The sequence below is a fragment of the Bufo gargarizans genome, chromosome 4, assembly GCF_014858855.1.
Source record: "Bufo gargarizans isolate SCDJY-AF-19 chromosome 4, ASM1485885v1, whole genome shotgun sequence".
Taxonomy (NCBI): domain Eukaryota; kingdom Metazoa; phylum Chordata; class Amphibia; order Anura; family Bufonidae; genus Bufo; species Bufo gargarizans.
The window spans coordinates 171,961,374-171,979,664 of record NC_058083.1 but is presented as its reverse complement, the minus strand read 5'-3'; positions in this window follow the sequence as shown (position 1 = coordinate 171,979,664).

Below are 18,291 nucleotides of genomic sequence, written 5' to 3'. Positions count from 1 at the left end.
GCAGAGTAGGAGTGGGGGGGATGTGGATGGATGTGTGGAGAAAAGTTGCCAGAGAGGATCGGGGATAGTGTACTGTCATTACGTACTTTAGGCTAACACAGCCATCTACTAGCTTTGTCGTGTATTCCTGTTTGAAAGAGAAGTCGTGATTCGTTAGTGACGCTATGCGAAAACAGTGATCGCTAGCGCTGCTACATCTGTATAGCGATGTATGTCAGTGTCACTCTGACTTCATTTACTATTGCTTTTATTAGATTCCAGAGCTTGGGGAGGAAGGGGCGAGGGAAAAAAATAAAAAATTCCTAAACATTTTCCTAAAATTTTAGGAGGCTAGAGGGGGTTAAATACCAACTTTCAGGGCAATTTAGCAACTTTAGTTAGGCCCAAATCGATTTGTGTCTGAACCAGGGCCGTCTTTACCAAGGGGCAAAAGGGGCAGCTGCCTCGGGCCCAGTTGCTCCTGGAGGGGCCCAAGGCAGCTGCCTCTTGAGCCCTGCTAGCCACTGCCCCAGGTGTCAGACATGTCCTACCAGGAGTGTTGTGGAGCTTTTTTTTGTGTGAAGATTACATCAGAAAAAGGTGACGGGGCTGTTATGCTAACATACTGTAAACTACTGTACAGTGGGGTGCTGTATACTTTGTGGGGGCCTGTATACTGTGGGGGGCTGTATACTGTGTGGGCCTGTATACTGTGGGGGGCCTGTATACTGTGGGGGGGCTGTATACTGTGGGGGGCTGTATACTGTGGGGGGCTGTATACTGTGGGGGGGCTGTATACTGTGGGGGTGCCTGTATACTGTGTGGGGGGTCCTGTATACTGTGGGGGGGGCCTGTATACTGTGTGGGGGGCCGTATACTGTGGGGGGCCGTATACTGTGGGGGGCCTGTATACTGTGGGGGACTGTATACTGTATACTGTGGGTGCTGTATAGTGTGGAGTACTATACTGCTGTACTGTATAGTGGGGGGGTGTATTGTGTATAGTTTGGGGTGCTGTATACGGTGAGGTGCTATACTGCTCTACTGTATACTTTAAGGTGTTGTATACGGTGGGGTGCTGTATACTGTAGGCTGCCATACTGCTCTACTACATACTGTGGGGTACTGTATAGTGTGGGGTGCTATACTGCATGCTGTGTGGTGCTGTATACTATAGGGTGCTATACTGCATACTGTGGGGTGCACTGTAACACTAGGGTGAGCCGAGCCCTGGTCTCCTTCCTGCAGAGCGGTGCCCACTTCCAGCCTGAGCCCAGAGCACTGATCCTGAGCCGCTGGAGTCTTCAGAACTGGAAGTATTTACAGTCATTCACTGTACTCTACCAGATGTGTGGATTTTTTGTGTGTGTGTGTTGTGGTGGAGAGTGTTATTGCCTTCTAAAGTGTGGGAAGGCGGGATCCAGGGGGCCCAAGTAAATTTTTGCCCAGGGTCCAATCAATATTAAAGACGGCCCTGGTCTGAACTGAACCCAAAACGAATCTCGACTGGTTGGCTCATCACTAAATTCTGCCATTACCCTACTTACACAACTGACTTCCATACATTTTCTGATTGTTTGAAGGATATTGGATGATGACACTACACTGTTGAAAAAGACTGCATTGCTTAATGTGACAAATGGAGACTAAGGTCAGCAGTCCTACAAAAAAAAGTTTTATACATTTCAAAGAGTAGCCTGCAACAAATTCGGTTCTAAAATCAGGTGCCAGTCTTATGTAATAACTTTACCCATATAAAATTTCAAATTCAGTCAAAGAAGATCCTAAAAATAATGCCTTACAGTATTTACCACATATGTGTCCTACTCTCATTTTTATTTATGTCTTTTTTTTTCTTTTTTTCAAACCTTTTGTACCTAGGTAAACCATTTTCATGTTTATGTGGGAATGCTTGGTAATGTCACTTATGTCTACTTCCCCAGTGGCAAATATGCTACATTGTTCAATAAAGATGTGTCAATGCAAAATCCAGAAAGACCTACAGTATTCAGAAAGAAGCTGAGTGACAACCCATATGAACATTGCAATTTTATCCATATTAGTTGTTCTACAGACCTCCCAGAAGCAGATATACGAAGCGTTGGCTGAATAGCATTTAGGAACTTGACAGTAGAAGTTCAAAGATATATCATTGTTTTTAGAGATAATATTCATTACGTATATAGATATATTTTACTCAAATGTTACTGACTGCTAGAAACAGAGGATTGCAGATAAAAATAACCCTATTTTACTTTATAATGAAGACCTCTGGCATGAAGCTAAAATATATGCTAATGTGATATAGAAAATGGGTAATACTTTTATACTTGGCCTCCTTCCACCACTTATAACCCATTTAAAAGTATTGTATTAATAAATGAAATGCATTATGTTTTTTTTATATATATATATATATATATATATATATATACACACACACAGGTCCTTCTAAAAAAATTAGCATATTGTGATAAAGTTCATTATTTTCTGTAATGTACTGATAAACATTAGACTTTCATATATTTTAGATTCATTACACACCAACTGAAGTAGTTCAAGCCTTTTATTGTTTTAATATTGATGATTTTGGCATACAGCTCATGAAAACCCCAAATTCCTATCTAAAAAAATTAGCATATTTCATCTGACCAATAAAAGAAAAGTGTTTTTAATACAAAAAAAAGTCAACCTTTAAATAATTATGTTCAGTTATGCACTCAATACTTGGTCGGGAATCCTTTTGCAGAAATGACTGCTTCAATGCGGCGTGGCATGGAGGCAATCAGCCTGTGGCACTGCTGAGGTGTTATGGAGGCCCAGGATGCTTCGATAGCGGCCTTAAGCTCATCCAGAGTGTTGGGTCTTGCGTCTCTCAACTTTCTCTTTCCAATATCCCACAGATTCTCTATGGGGTTCAGGTCAGAAGAGTTGGCAGGCCAATTGAGCACAGTAATACCATGGTCAGTAAACCATTTACCAGTGGTTTTGGCACTGTGAGCAGGTGCCAGGTCGTGCTGAAAAATGAAATCTTCATCTCCATAAAGCTTTTCAGCAGATGGAAGCATGAAGTGCTCCAAAATCTCCTGATAGCTAGCTGCATTGACCCTGCCCTTGATAAAACACAGTGGACCAACACCAGCAGCTGACATGGCACCCCAGACCATCACTAACTGTGGGTACTTGACACTGGACTTCAGGCATTTTGGCATTTCCCTCTACCCAGTCTTCCTCCAGACTCTGGCACCTTGATTTCCGAATGACATGCAACAGTCCAGTGCTGCTTCTCTGTAGCCCAGGTCAGGCGCTTCTGCCGCTATTTCTGGTTCAAAAGTGGCTTGACCTGGGGAATGCGGCACCTGTAGCCCATTTCCTGCACACGCCTGTACACGGTGGCTCTGGATGTTTCTACTCCAGACTCAGTCCACTGCTTCCGCAGGTCCCCCAAGGTCTGGAATCGGTCCTTCTCCACAATCTTCCTCAGGGTCCGGTCACCTCTTCTCGTTGTGCAGCGTTTTCTGCCACACTTTTTCCTTCCCACAGACTTCCCACTGAGGTGCCTTGATACAGCACTCTGGCAACAGCCTATTCGTTCAGAAATTTCTTTCTGTGTCTTACCCTCTTGCTTGAGGGTGTCAATGATGGCCTTCTGGACAGCAGTCAGGTCGGCAGTCTTACCCATTATTGCGGTTTTGAGTAATGAACCAGGCTGGGAGTTTTTAAAAGCCTCAGGAATCTTTTGCAGGTGTTTAGAGTTAATTAGTTGATTCAGATGATTAGGTTAATAGCTCGTTTAGAGAACCATTTCATGATATGCTAATTTTTTTAGATAGGAATTTTGGGTTTTCATGAGCTGTATGCCAAAATCATCAATATTAAAACAATAAAAGGCTTGAACTACTTCAGTTGTGTGTAATGAATCTAAAATATATGAAAGTCTAATGTTTATCAGTACATTACAGAAAATAATGAACTTTATCACAGTATGCTAATTTTTTTAGAAGGACTTGTATATTGGGCTCACAATTGTGTCTGGTTTATTATAGGATCTGCTTGATCTGTGAATCATTATCATTCTTAAAAAAAATACATAATTCTGCAGTGCTGGCAAGTGGCAAGCAAGTGGCAAGCCAATCTTTTTTTGTGTAATGATTAAGAAGGCACATAAGATCACGATTAAGGGGGTTATCCAATCAGGGAAAGCCCTGTCCACATGCCTCTCAAGAATACACAGATGTCAAAGAGGGGGGGGGGTCTCCAACTAGGGACCCCTTTCTTTAACCCTTCAGCCTGGGATTTTTCATTTTTGCGGGGTTTTTTTTCACTCCCCACCTTCCCATAGTTCTAACTTTTTTATTTTTCCATTCACATAGCCTTATGATGGCTTATTTTTTTGCGGGACAAGTTGTATTTCTACAGTTGCATACCATGTAGTAGGGAGCGGTAAAAAAATTCAAAATGGGGTAGAATTGGGAAAAAACACAATTCTGATAAAGTTTTTTTTTTTTTTTTTTTTTTGCACTGTACACTATGCGGCAAAATTGACCTGTTATCATCATTCTCCAAGTCAGTACGGTTCCAAAGATACTACACTTGAATAATATTTCTTGTGTTTTAATACTGGGGAAAAAAAATTAAACCTTTGAGGAAAAATGTTTTTTTTCATAACCATATTGTGACCCCTATAACTTTTTTGTAGCTATGTGTACGGAGCTGTATGAGGGCTAAGGTTTTTGCAGGATGATCTGTTCTTTTCAGTGATACCAATTTTAAGTGTGCGCAACTTTTTGATCAATTTTTATAAAAAAATGATTGGGTAGTTGAAGTGACAAAAAAATGGCAAATTAGCAGTTTTTATTTTTTTCCCGCTAATGACTGATCGCATACATGTACTGTGGAAAAATATAAGATCTGCACACCCTAGATGGTGGGTGCTCGTAGAGGACAGGCGTCAAATAGATTCACAGGAGAAATCCACGACACACCATATGCATTACATCAATTAATCGTTTTTAATTCATAGTATTCTATACATCATTTTTGTGTTCCATCCAGAGCAATTTGTTCGAGCAATATAATTAGTTAAGTAATACAACCCCAACATTTCGGTCGGTGTCGACCTTTATCAAGGGATCTGTGACTTTGGATATAAAGGGTCTGCTCCACCTGATGGAGGAGGTGGAAATTTTTATCAGTGCAGCACTTAACGCCGAATACAATATTTTTTTCCACCCTAATATTTCAAAAGAGATTTTAGCGCATATCAATGCAGCGCTTAACGCCGAATACAAGTTTCATTTCCAACCAAATATTTCAAAAGAGATTTTAGTGCATATCAGTGCAGGGCTTAACGCCGAATACAAGTTTTTTTTCCAACCAAATATTTCAAAAGAGATTTTAGCGCATATCAGTTCAGAGCTTAATGCCGAATACAAGATTTTTTTCCACCCAAATATTTCAAAAGAGGTGCAGCGCTTGACGCCAAATACAAGTTTTTTTGCCAACAAAGTATTTCAAAAGAGATTTTTAGCGCATACCAGTGCAGCTCTTAACGCAGATTACAAGAATTTTTCTGAAGTGAACGGGACGTAGCAGAGGAAATAGGTCCTAGCTGGAACAGCGAGACGCGGACCTCGTGTGGTTTCTGTGCTGCAGAAAAGTCCCCTTAGTGTCCTGTAAGCAATATTGTAGATAGATGCGGGCTGGTGTGAATTATTTAGCATTTTTGTGCAGGGTTAGTGCATAGTGTATTCGCCTGTATTTGTGTGCTGCTTTTATGAACATTTATGAACACGTAAGTGCGCAGTGTGTGAAACGTAAATGCTAAATTTCAACACCACGTAATTCAGTCCATACCGCAAAAAGGACTTTACCACATATAACTGCAGCACTGAACGCTGAATATATCTTGATTTTTGTACAGAAATGCGCCACTAAAGGCTTTACCTCATATAACTGCAACAGTGCACACTGAATATATTTTTATTTTTCTACTGATATAAGTCAATAAATGTTTTTCAAGATATAAGTGCAGCGGCGAATGTATATGTCTTTTTCTACTGCTATACGTGAATAAAGTTTTTTCTAAATATAAGTGCAGCAGCGAATGGTGACTGTATATTTTTTTTCTACTGATATACGTCAATAAAGGTTTTTCGATATCATTATTAAATAAATTAAATAATATAGGGCACTGAACCTTGGGGTACACTACTTATAACCCAGGACCATTCTGAATAGGAATCATTGACCACAACTCTCTGGACACGTTTTTTTAGCCAGATTTCAATCCAATTACAAACTATACTCTCCAAGCCTATATACCTTACTTTACCTATTAAACGTCTATGAGGGACAGTATCAAAAGCCTTTGCAAAATCCAGAAACACTACATCCACAGCCGGCCCTCTGTCCAGGCTACTACTCACCTCCTCATAAAAACAACGGTAAACCCATGTTGGTTATCACTTATAATATTATTTACAGTCCACATACTCTTGTATACAGGGAGTGCAGAATTATTAGGCAAATGAGTATTTTGACCACATCATCCTCTTTATGCATGTTGTCTTACTCCAAGCTGTATAGGCTCGAAAGCCTACTACCAATTAAGCATATTAGGTGATGTGCATCTCTGTAATGAAAAGGGGTGTGGTCTAATGACATCAACACCCTATATCAGGTGTGCATAATTATTAGGCAACTTCCTTTCCTTTGGCAAAATGGGTCAAAAGAAGGACTTGACAGGCTCAGAAAAGTCAAAAATAGTGAGATATCTTGCAGAGGGATGCAGCACTCTTAAAATTGCAAAGCTTCTGAAGCGTGATCATCGAACAATCAAGCGTTTCATTCAAAATAGTCAACAGGGTCGCAAGAAGCGTGTGGAAAAACCAAGGCGCAAAATAACTGCCCATGAACTGAGAAAAGTCAAGCGTGCAGCTGCCAAGATGCCACTTGCCACCAGTTTGGCCATATTTCAGAGCTGCAACATCACTGGAGTGCCCAAAAGCACAAGGTGTGCAATACTCAGAGACATGGCCAAGGTAAGAAAGGCTGAAAGACGACCACCACTGAACAAGACACACAAGCTGAAACGTCAAGACTGGGCCAAGAAATATCTCAAGACTGATTTTTCTAAGGTTTTATGGACTGATGAAATGAGAGTGAGTCTTGATGGGCCAGATGGATGGGCTCGTGGCTGGATTGGTAAAGGGCAGAGAGCTCCAGTCCGACTCAGACGCCAGCAAGGTGGAGGTGGAGGTGGAGTACTGGTTTGGGCTGGTATCATCAAAGATGAGCTTGTGGGGCCTTTTCGGGTTGAGGATGGAGTCAAGCTCAACTCCCAGTCCTACTGCCAGTTTCTGCCAGCAGTGGTACAGGAAGAAGTCTGCATCCTTCAAGAAAAACATGATTTTCATGCAGGACAATGCTCCATCACACGCGTCCAAGTACTCCACAACGTGGCTGGCAAGAAAAGGTATAAAAGAAGAAAATCTAATGACATGGCCTCCTTGTTCACCTGATCTGAACCCCATTGAGAGCCTGTGGTCCATCATCAAATGTGAGATTTACAAGGAGGGAAAACAGTACACCTCTCTGAACAGTGTCTGGGAGGCTGTGGTTGCTGCTGCACGCAATGTTGATGGTGAACAGATCAAAACACTGACAGAATCCATGGATGGCAGGCTTTTGAGTGTCCTTGCAAAGAAAGGTGGCTATATTGGTCACTGATTTGTTTTTGTTTTGTTTTTGAATGTCAGAAATGTATATTTGTGAATGTTGAGATGTTATATTGGTTTCACTGGTAAAAAAAATTAATAATAAAAATGGGTATATATTTGTTTTTTGTTAAGTTGCCTAATAATTATGCACAGTAATAGTCACCTGCACACACAGATATCCCCCTAAAATAGCAAAAACTAAAAACAAACTAAAAACTACTTCCAAAAATATTCAGCTTTGATATTAATGAGTTAATGACTGTGGGTACTTGACACTGGACTTCAGGCATTTTGGCATTTCCCTCTCCCCAGTCTTCCTCCAGACTCTGGCACCTTGATTTCCGAATGACATGCAACAGTCCAGTGCTGCTTCTCTGTAGCCCAGGTCAGGCGCTTCTGCCGCTGTTTCTGGTTCAAAAGTGGCTTGACCTGGGGAATGCGGCACCTGTAGCCCATTTCCTGCACACGCCTGTACACGGTGGCTTTGGATGTTTCTACTCCAGACTCAGTCCACTGCTTCCGCAGGTTCCTCAAGGTCTGGAATCGGTCCTTCTCCACAATCTTCCTCAGGGTCCGGTCACCTCTCCTCGTTGTGCAGTGTTTTCTGCCACACTTTTTCCTTCCCACAGACTTCCCACTGAGGTGCCTTGATACAGCACTCTGGGAACAGCCTATTCGTTCAGAAATTTCTTTCTGTGTCTTACCCTCTTGCTTGAGGGTGTCAATGATGGCCTTCTGGACAGCAGTCAGGTCGGCAGTCTTACCCATGATTGCGGTTTTGAGTAATGAACCAGGCTGGGAGTTTTTAAAAGCCTCAGGAATCTTTTGCAGGTGTTTAGAGTTAATTAGTTGATTCAGATGATTAGGTTAATAGCTCGTTTAGAGAACCTTTTCATGATATGCTAATTTTTTTAGATAGGAATTTTGGGTTTTCATGAGCTGTATGCCAAAATCATCAATATTAAAACAATAAAAGGCTTGAACTACTTCAGTTGGTGTGTAATGAATCTAAAATATATGAAAGTCTAATGTTTATCAGTACATTACAGAAAATAATGAACTTTATCACAATATGCTAATTTTTTTAGAAGGACCTGTATATATTAAAAAAAAAAAATGGAATTTGTTTTGCTGTCTTTTGCCACCTGCTGTTCATTTTGTATTTTTGCTAATTTTATCTCCTTTTTACAGATTTTAGTAAGGCCTTTGTAATCTTCAAACGCTAAAGCTGACCCCTTTATATTTTTTAAATGCCCTTTTATTGTTTTTTATTGTCCTTTTTACAGTAGCTATAAGTCATGGGGGGTTTAATTTTAGCCGTTTATACTGGTTACCTACTTATAGTGTAGGGGGAATATAATTAAGCTCTGCATCATTACAAATTACCAGATTCAACAGAACATTGCCCCTAGTGGTCCTGCAGCAAGTTGAGGAATTTTCTCCCCTTTGCAGTTGAGGCAGAATCATGAACCCAGCCAATGTCCCATTATGACCACTGTACCAGCCTGTGCAGCCCGCTCTATTAGCTTATACAGTTGTGTTTCTATCTCCTCTGTGGTGTTAGGGGGTCTATAGATTATACCAAGTATTATTTTTTCAGTGTTTATATCCCTTTGAACTTCCACCCATAAGGTTTCCACATCCTCACCATCCTCACCCACAATTGCCTCTTTCACACTAGTCTTCAGATGTCTCCTCACATACAGGCACACGCCACCACCTTTTCTATTGACCCTGTTTTTCCTAAATAGTGTAAAACCCTCTATATTTACAGGCCAGTCATGTGAAGAGTCCAACCATGTTTTACCCACACCAACTACAGCTATGTATTCTTCTAGTACCATAGCCTCCAGCTCTCCCATTTTTCTAGCTAGACTTCTGGCATTTGTGAAAATACATTTTAAATTACTGTTACCTGTTAAGTGAATATCTGGGATTTTGGGGTTACCTTGGTTGATGTTTGTATGTAACAGGTTCTTGTTACCAGCAGCTCTAATTTTCTTCGGTGTATAGTTCTGCCCAGTCTTCTCCCTATTTTCCTCGCTAACCCCAGCCCCCACTAAATTCCCACTGTCTCCTCCTATATCCCACTCTCTTTCTACACTATCTACCCCCTTATAAGTATGACCCCCCACCTTCCCCCCAGATTCTAGTTTAAAACCTCCTCCAGGCAGCTAACCATTTTTCACCCCAGGGCAGTTGCACCCTCCCCAATAAGGTGCAGTCCACGTGGTGCTGCCAGTTTATTTTTCTAGTTGGCAGCTTTTTTTAATTTTGAGATCTTTGTGATTTAAGGCATTATGATGATGTTATGATGTGGGGTCATGGTATTAATATAGACCAGGGTGTATGTCTGTAAAAATTAGTCAGCCATGATTTTTGGTTCATTTGTCAATAGTATATATGAGATTATGCCCCTCTCACTTGCTAATTGTGTACAGTGATTGTATTCTTTGTTTTCCACAATTCTGCCCTCTACAGTCTAAGAAGTGTGCCTCATGAAGTGACATTTTTTTAATATCATCTCTCATCAACATGTGTACAGAATAAAATTCTGGGATTTGTCCCACATAAGTTGCCTTCACACACTGCATATTTTGTGGCAGAAAATTCACTCATCTGAATTGGGCAGCAAGCAAATAGATTTCCACAAGCCCCATTAAAGGTGAATGGAACTGATTTTCAGCTGCAGAATTTTCTGCCACAAAATCAGCCGCATGTGAAGGCACCCATAAAGATCTTTGTCGTTATCTGCATAATGTAAATAGTGAAAAATGTGCATTTCAATCAGCCGTAGGAGATAAGAATTTCCTCAATTTTCAAAATGTTTTAAGAAATCATTTTAATAATGCAAGAAGCCCATGAAAAGGTGAGAGGAATGGAGGACAGGAGTGGTGGTACCAATAATGGAGTTAGAAGTTGTGGTGGTGGCCCATACACTGGAGCTTCCTGTGGCCATGCAGTGAAGGAAGGGTACATTCTGGTTTTGGGATCTCCTGCCTAGTGTTGGTTGGGGGTGCAAGGCAGGTTCTCAGTGAAGATGGAAGGCAACAGTGTTGTGGCAAATGCAAGCGTTTGTGCCTACAATGATGAGGCCGTTTTTCATCAAACAGTTCTTTACTGAAGGTGACAGCTAGATACAAATACGCATACAGTTCAGATGATACATGGACTGGCATTATTAAACACAGTTTGAATTTTTCATTGTTCTCACAGTTCAATAGGCTGTAAAGATGGTAGACCAAATGATCAGAGTCACTCTTTGAATAAACAATGCAATCTTTCCAACTGAATCATGGGGAGGCCCCCTTTATGACAGAATAAGTTCTGTTCCTTTGACAGGTTACTCTACCATAAAGAGAATATTCTCATTTGCTTCCTCAGAGGCAAGGCGGATAAGGCTCTGTCTTCCAAGCTGGCTGGATAATTTCCCCAGGGGTGCTTTCTGACGCTTTCTCTCCCTCACTGTCTCAGCTCAAAATTATTGCATCATCCAATCTAAGCCACTCCCTATGGGGGAGGGTAACAGCCATACATAGCAACTTTATCTCCCAGGGCCAATTAACCCTTTTTCAGCCTGTAGACACGGAATATACAGTACAATACCATAATTCCCACATATCTTTTAACCCTTTCAGCAGTGGTACACTGCAACAACAATTTAGCTGTATTATGTTATTGACAAAATAATGGGAGCTAATGAAATACGGTAACCTAAAAAAAAACTGTGCTGTGGCATTATTTCAGATTCCCCGTTTGCCCTTAGGAATGAACATCATCAGGCAGTAGACTATGAAAGAGATTTATCATGAGGGGAATTTTATAGTAGGTTTTTCTTGAGTTTACATTGCAATGTGTGCTAAATTTATCAAATGTTGCTCGTTGTTTGATAAGTTTGTTGCATCTTAAAAAATCACACTTTTGTCAGGATATGTTACTCCAGTTTTTTTTTTTTTTTTGGGGGGGGGGGGGGGGGGGGGGGGGTTGTCACCCCTGCCTATACTTGTGTGAAATTGTGCTATTTTTCTATTTATTTATTTTTAATTTGCATTTGATTAATCTGGTGTACACCATCACAGACTAACTTTTCAAAAGTAAAATTACCGTAAGTTGTGTTAAAATATAAAAAGTAATGTGATAAAATGTATGATCTTTTTAAAACAGAAAACTGTTGGACAGGTCTTGATAAGTTCCCCCTTGGGGTCCATTCACACATCCATAGTGTATTGCGGATCCGCAATACACCCGGCCTGCACCCCCATAGAACTGCCTATTCTTGTCTGTAATTGCGGACAAGTTCTATTATTTTTCCGAAGCCGCGAACCTGAAGATCGGGTGCGCGCTCCGGAAATGTAGATGCGGACAGCACACTGTGTGCTGTCTGCATCCATTCCTACCCCATAAGAATGAATGGGTCCGCACCCGTTCCGCAGAATTCCGCAGAACGGGTGCGGACACATTCACGGACGTCTGAATGGACCCTTATAAGTCTATAGCCTTAGAGCTGGATGCTAATTGCATAAAACTGTCAGTAGTCAGCTGTATGATCTTCACCCTTCTCCATCTATTATAATACCGTATTTTTCGGACCATAAGGCGCACCTAAAATCCCTAAATTTTCTCACAAATCGACAGTGCGCCTTATAATGCGGTGCGCCTAATGTATGGCGTTTTCTGACCTAGCACTGATATGTGTCAAAATGTTTTAGCACGGCCAGCATGTTGTACTGCGTGACTGATAGCGTTAAGTTTGAAATCCGCTTCATAAGCATGTCTCTTAACAGGAGACATTTTTGGGGCAGCGGGTATAGAAAATGAACGAATGAATGCGCACACCTCCTGACTACAATGGCCGTAATGCTCAATCCAAGCAGTGCAGCTTCCTAGAATTGGTAATCCTAGGAAGCTGCACTGCTTGGATTGGGCATTACGGCCATTGTAGTCAGGGGGTGTGCGCATTCATTCGTTCATTTTCTATACCGGTACTCGCTGCCCTAAAAATGGCTCCTGTTAAGAGACATGCTTATGAAGCGGATTTCAAACTTAACGCTATCAGACACGCAGTACAACATGGAAATAGAGCAGCTGCGAGAGAATTCAACATTAATGAATCAATGGTACGGAAGTGGAGGAAGCAAGAAGATGCCCTGCGCCAGGTAAAGAAGACCAAACTGAGTTTCCGAGGAAACAAAGCAAGATGGCCACAGTTGGAGGACAAAATTGAACAGTGGGTTATTGAACAGAGAACCGCAGGTAGAAGTGTCTCTACTGTCTCTATTCGACTCAAAGCAACAGCAATAGCACGCGACATGGAGATCAACGACTTTCGAGGAGGTCCCTCTTGGTGCTTCCGTTTTATGAAAAGGCGTAATCTCTCCATCCGCACAAGAACTACAATCTCACAGCAACTGCCAAAGGATTACCAAGAAAAGCTGGCCATTTTCCGTACCTACTGCAAGAGCAAGATCAATGAATTGAAGATCCGGCCAGAACACATCACCAACATGGACGAGGTCCCCCTTACCTTTGATATCCCCGTAAACCGTACTGTCGAGAGAACAGGGACCAGTACAGTATCTATACGCACTACAGGAAACGAGAAGTCATCCTTCACTGTAGTTCTCGGTTGCCAGGCTAATGGCCAGAAACTACCACCCATGGTAATTTTCAAAAGGAAGACTCTGCCAAAAGAAAAGTTTCCGGTTGGCATCATCATCAAGGCTAACCCGAAGGGCTGGATGGACGAGGAGAAGATGAGTGATTGGCTGGGAGAGGTTTACGTCAAGAGACCGGATGGCTTTTTCCACCAATCTCCGTCCCTATTGATCTATGACTCCATGCGCGCCCATCTGACCGATACTGTCAAAGCCAAAGTGAAGAAAACTAATTCGGTGCTTGCCATCATTCCGGGTGGATTAACCAAAGAACTCCAGCCACTAGATATTGGTGTCAACAGGTCGTTTAAAGCTAAATTGCGAGCTGCGTGGGAGCATTGGATGACAGAAGGCGAACACACATTCACCAACACAGGGAGGCAACGCCGGGCGAGTTACGCCACTATCTGCCAGTGGATCGTGGATGCCTGGGCGGAGGTATCAGTCTCCAGTGTCATCCGAGCTTTCAGGAAGGCTGGAATTATCACTGAAGAGCTACCGGTAAGTACCGATAACAGCAACGAGACTGACTCGGATAATGATGGGAATTATGAGAGGGATACTGGCGTGCTTGATGCCGAAATCGCCCAATTGTTAAACTCAGACACTGAAGATGAAGAATTTGATGGATTTGCGGGAGAAGAATAAAGTGAAAAAGTTAGTGTATTGTTTGTATTTCATTTTACTGAACAATGTTGAGAGTTATTGTTAAAGACCATTTTATGGTTATTATGAAAGAGTTGAATAAAATTTGACTTACCGTACCGTATCAGAGTTTTGTTTCATTTAATGCGCCTTATAACCCGGTGCGCCTTATATATGGAAATAAACGCGTTAGCAGGCGATCATTGATAGTGCGCCTTATAACCCGGTGCGCCTTATGGTCCGAAAAATACGGTAATTATCTACCTTTTAACTTTATTGTGCTATTCCAGGATTTTTGTATTAATGATCCATCCTGAGGATAGCCCATCAATATCTGATCAGAGGGGATTTGACACACCAAACCCCCTTCAATCAGCTGTTAGCAAGCAGCTATGCGATTGGAAGTCAGCACTGGAACTGTGTAGTAGACGAAGCTGGTAACGGCAACAGTGTTGTCATTCACTTGTGGAACTCTGCTTCAGTAACCAGCACCATCCACTATAATGTGTAGATCCAGCGCTGGAGGTGGCAGGGTCAGACAGTGGGAAATCCTGAAGATAGACCATCAATATGAAAATCCTGGAATTCCCATTCATAAAAATGGGTAGAGTATGTTAGGCCTCTTTCACACTTGCGTTGTCCGGATCCGTCGTGTACTCCATTTGCCGGAATTACATGCCGGATCCGGAAAAACGCAAGTGAACTGAAAGCATTTGAAGACGGATCCGTCTTCAAAATGCGTTCAGTGTTACTATGGCAGCCAGGACGCTATTAAAGTCCTGGTTGCCATAGTAGTAGTGGGGAGCGGGGGAGCAGTATACTTACCGTCCGTGCGGCTCCTGGGGCGCTCCAGAATGACGTCAGAGCGCCCCATGCGCATGAATGACGTGTCCATGCGATCACGTCATCCATGCACGTGGGGCGCTCTGACGTCACTCTGAAGCGCCCCGGGAGCCGCACGGACGGTAAGTATACTGCTCCCCTGCTCCCCTGCTCCCCACTACACTTTACCATGGCTGCCAGGACTTTAGCGTCCTGGCAGCCATGTTAACCATTCAGAAAAAGCTAAACGTCGGATCCGGTAATGCGCCGAAACTACGTTTAGCTTAAGGCCGGATCCAGATTAATGCCTTTCAATGGGCGTTAATTCCGGATCCGGCCTTGCGGCAAGTGTTCAGTGTCCAAAAAACGCTCCGGTCCTGAACTGAAGACATCCTGATGCATCCTGAACGGATTTCTCTCCATTCAGAATGCATGGGGATAATCCTGATTAGGATTCTTCCGGCATAGAGCCCCAACGACGGAATTCTATGCCGGAACAAAAGAACGCAAGTGTGAAAGAGCCCTTACCAGGGTCTACTAATCTTGAGGATAGTGCTGTTGTGTTGGGCAGAATTTTTAAGGATGATCCCTCCGCCAGCTATTAGGACATATGTAGGGCTTTTTATGATGAACATAGGGAACTCTTACTCTATATAGATGGGCTTGTCTTCCCTTACACTTGTTATTTTGTTTGTTTTGTTGTACAGTACTCCAGACCTAGGAGGTATCTGCAATTGTTGTTATATTGCAAAAAGTTATGTATATTGCATGCTTTGGCAATCATTTCCAGTAGAAGGTATGGTTGGCAGGAACAGGGCTAGCCCTGCTTCCTTGCAGGAGGGGGAGTTTTAGAGCAGCCCTGGAGAGGAAAGCTCCTGCTCCTGTTCGAGGCTCTCCAGAGGGATTAACGTAATCCAGCATCAAGCAAAGACTTGAGAGACAAGACAGCAGCGTGAACAGCTAACCTGCATAATAGACACTGCTGTAAGGTGAGGGACTATGGCTCAGACACCCATCACCCAAATGACTACTAGGCCAGTTACAATTCAAGTCTAGACCTGATAGTAGACATCTACACCCACAAGTGCTAAGTTGCAGCCAACCAACCTGCCTCCATACTTACTGGTGCCAGAAATTGCTCTTTGAATCTGCTGCTATTGAATGTAGCAAAAGTTCGAAGGTGCACTTAGTAAAAAGAGACTGTTATACATTCACTTTTGGTCTCATTCTTCAAACTTTATTTCTACTGCACTGATTCCCAGGGAGCAGCAACCTAAGGGACACAACTATTTATCAGGGCTACTACCATTCCCATCCCTAATAATCCTTACAGATATTTTGAATGTGCAACACTCCCCCCTGTCCCAGGGCCAATCATGTACCAGGTTTTAGGAATGCCAAGTGGTGTTGCAGTATTATTAGTTTGGTGTGTCACAATGCTCCTACCTGGATACCGTCACTCCCGGGGGTAAGGCTTTGTAGCAATAAAGGGGGAGAATGATAGTTAGTGGAGAATAATCCATGTCCACACTTGATAAAAAAAAAGTTCAACAGTTTTACTAGAATAAACTTCCAGACAACGCTTGATCTTCATCTTGGTTCAAGCAGGTTTTGGGGTTAACTGGATACCTTGCTTTCTCTCTTCTGTGCTAATCTCTGGCTTCAGTCTGGCTTCTGGACTTTCTAGCAGTTCTGGTACCTTTGAGTGGGATGCTTTTTGCACTCTGTTTGTAAACTGCAAGGAATCATGGTGCTCTATGAATGCTCCCCTCATTGCGCCATGTCTTGTCTCTTTTCAATTCTTCTATCGACTCCTTATAGCTTCCTGCAACCCGACCCTTGGTAGGAAGCAGAACTAGCCCAAGGTTGGGGGGGGAGTGGAATGTTAAATTTCATTCTATCTAAAGATCTGTCTCTGTTAGATACACTGCCACCTATTAAAGGACCTGGAAATAAATTCACAGACAACATTATTGGTTAGCCTATTAGATACAGAAGCAGGGTGTATGAATGGTAGTGCCCACTCTGGGATACTACAAATTCAAGACGGTCATACTAGCACCGGACGCCGCACCACACTGTACCAGTGCGGTCACACTCCTAGCCTATTTGTTTGTATGTCTCCTGATTAAACTTCTAAGTAAAAATGCGTTGAGCCTGAAAACTAATTATTAGGTCTCTGGTGCCCCAGCTATGCACCATTGAGCCCTGCAAAAATACATGTTCGGGGGGATGTGTTAAATTTGTGCTTGCATTATAAGTCCCTGGTAGCAAGTGACGCATTGGCTGTGGGACTATAATCCTTTTTAGAGGCTTGTGTACGTTTACATAGGTGATGCCCATGCATTTAACATAGGTGGATGTTACCATTTATATTCACCTTATACGGTGGCATCCCCTGCTGCTGTATGAAATACCCCTAGCTCATACCTTTTGTGCTTTGCTACTTATGGACAAGGTATGTGCTGTCTAGGCTGTGATGTCTAGTGCCTGGCAGCAATTTTTAGGTACATTGGAATTATTGGGTGCTGGTCTTTTTAGGTACATTGGAATTATTGGGGGCTGGTCTTTTTAGGTACATTGGAATTATTGGGTGCTGGTCTTTTTAGGTACATTGGAATTATTGGGTGCTGGTCTTTTGTCTGGCCTCAGTCATATGGTGTCACATAACTGTTCACTTTATCTTTTTCTGACATGGCTTTTTGCAGATTATTATCCATTATACAGCAGCCCTAGTTTAATCCAATATCACCTACCTTGTTCCTCTGTGCATACACCTACCCTACACAAGGGGAGACCCGTTGGTGTTTAGAGAATACTTTTGTTACATCTAAGCCTGTTCCTTTGGGTGTTTACCCCTTTTTTAACCTTATACTTCAATAAAGATTTATTATTTAGATTTTAGCATCTATTTCAGGCTGTGATAGGTACTATAAATTCACCATTTTCTTTTAATCATCTAAATATAAAAGTCCTTTTTTTGGCTTTTGGGATTGTAAAACTTCATTTGCCTCTGTTTATAATAATTATAGGATTATATTAAGAAATAGTAAGTTACATTAGCCATTACCATAAGTCTACTTTCACATTAGCGTTTTTCTTTTCCGGCATAGAGTTCCGTCCTAGGGGCTCTATAACGGAAAAGAACTGATCAGGTATATCCCCATGCATTCTGAATGGAGAGAAATCCGTTCAGGATGCATCAGGATGTCTTCAGTTCAGTCATTTTGACTGATCAGGCAAAAGAGAAAACCGTAGCATGCTACGGTTTTATCTCTGGTGAAGATTTTCCTATAGGAATGTATTAGTGCCGGATCCGGCATTTAAAATACCGGAATGCCGGACCTTTAAAAATGAGAAAAAAAAATGAATACCGGATCCGTTTTGCCTGATGACACCGGAAAAACGGATCCGGTATTGCAATGCATTTTTCTGACTGATCAGGCATTTTTCAGACTGATCAGTCAGAA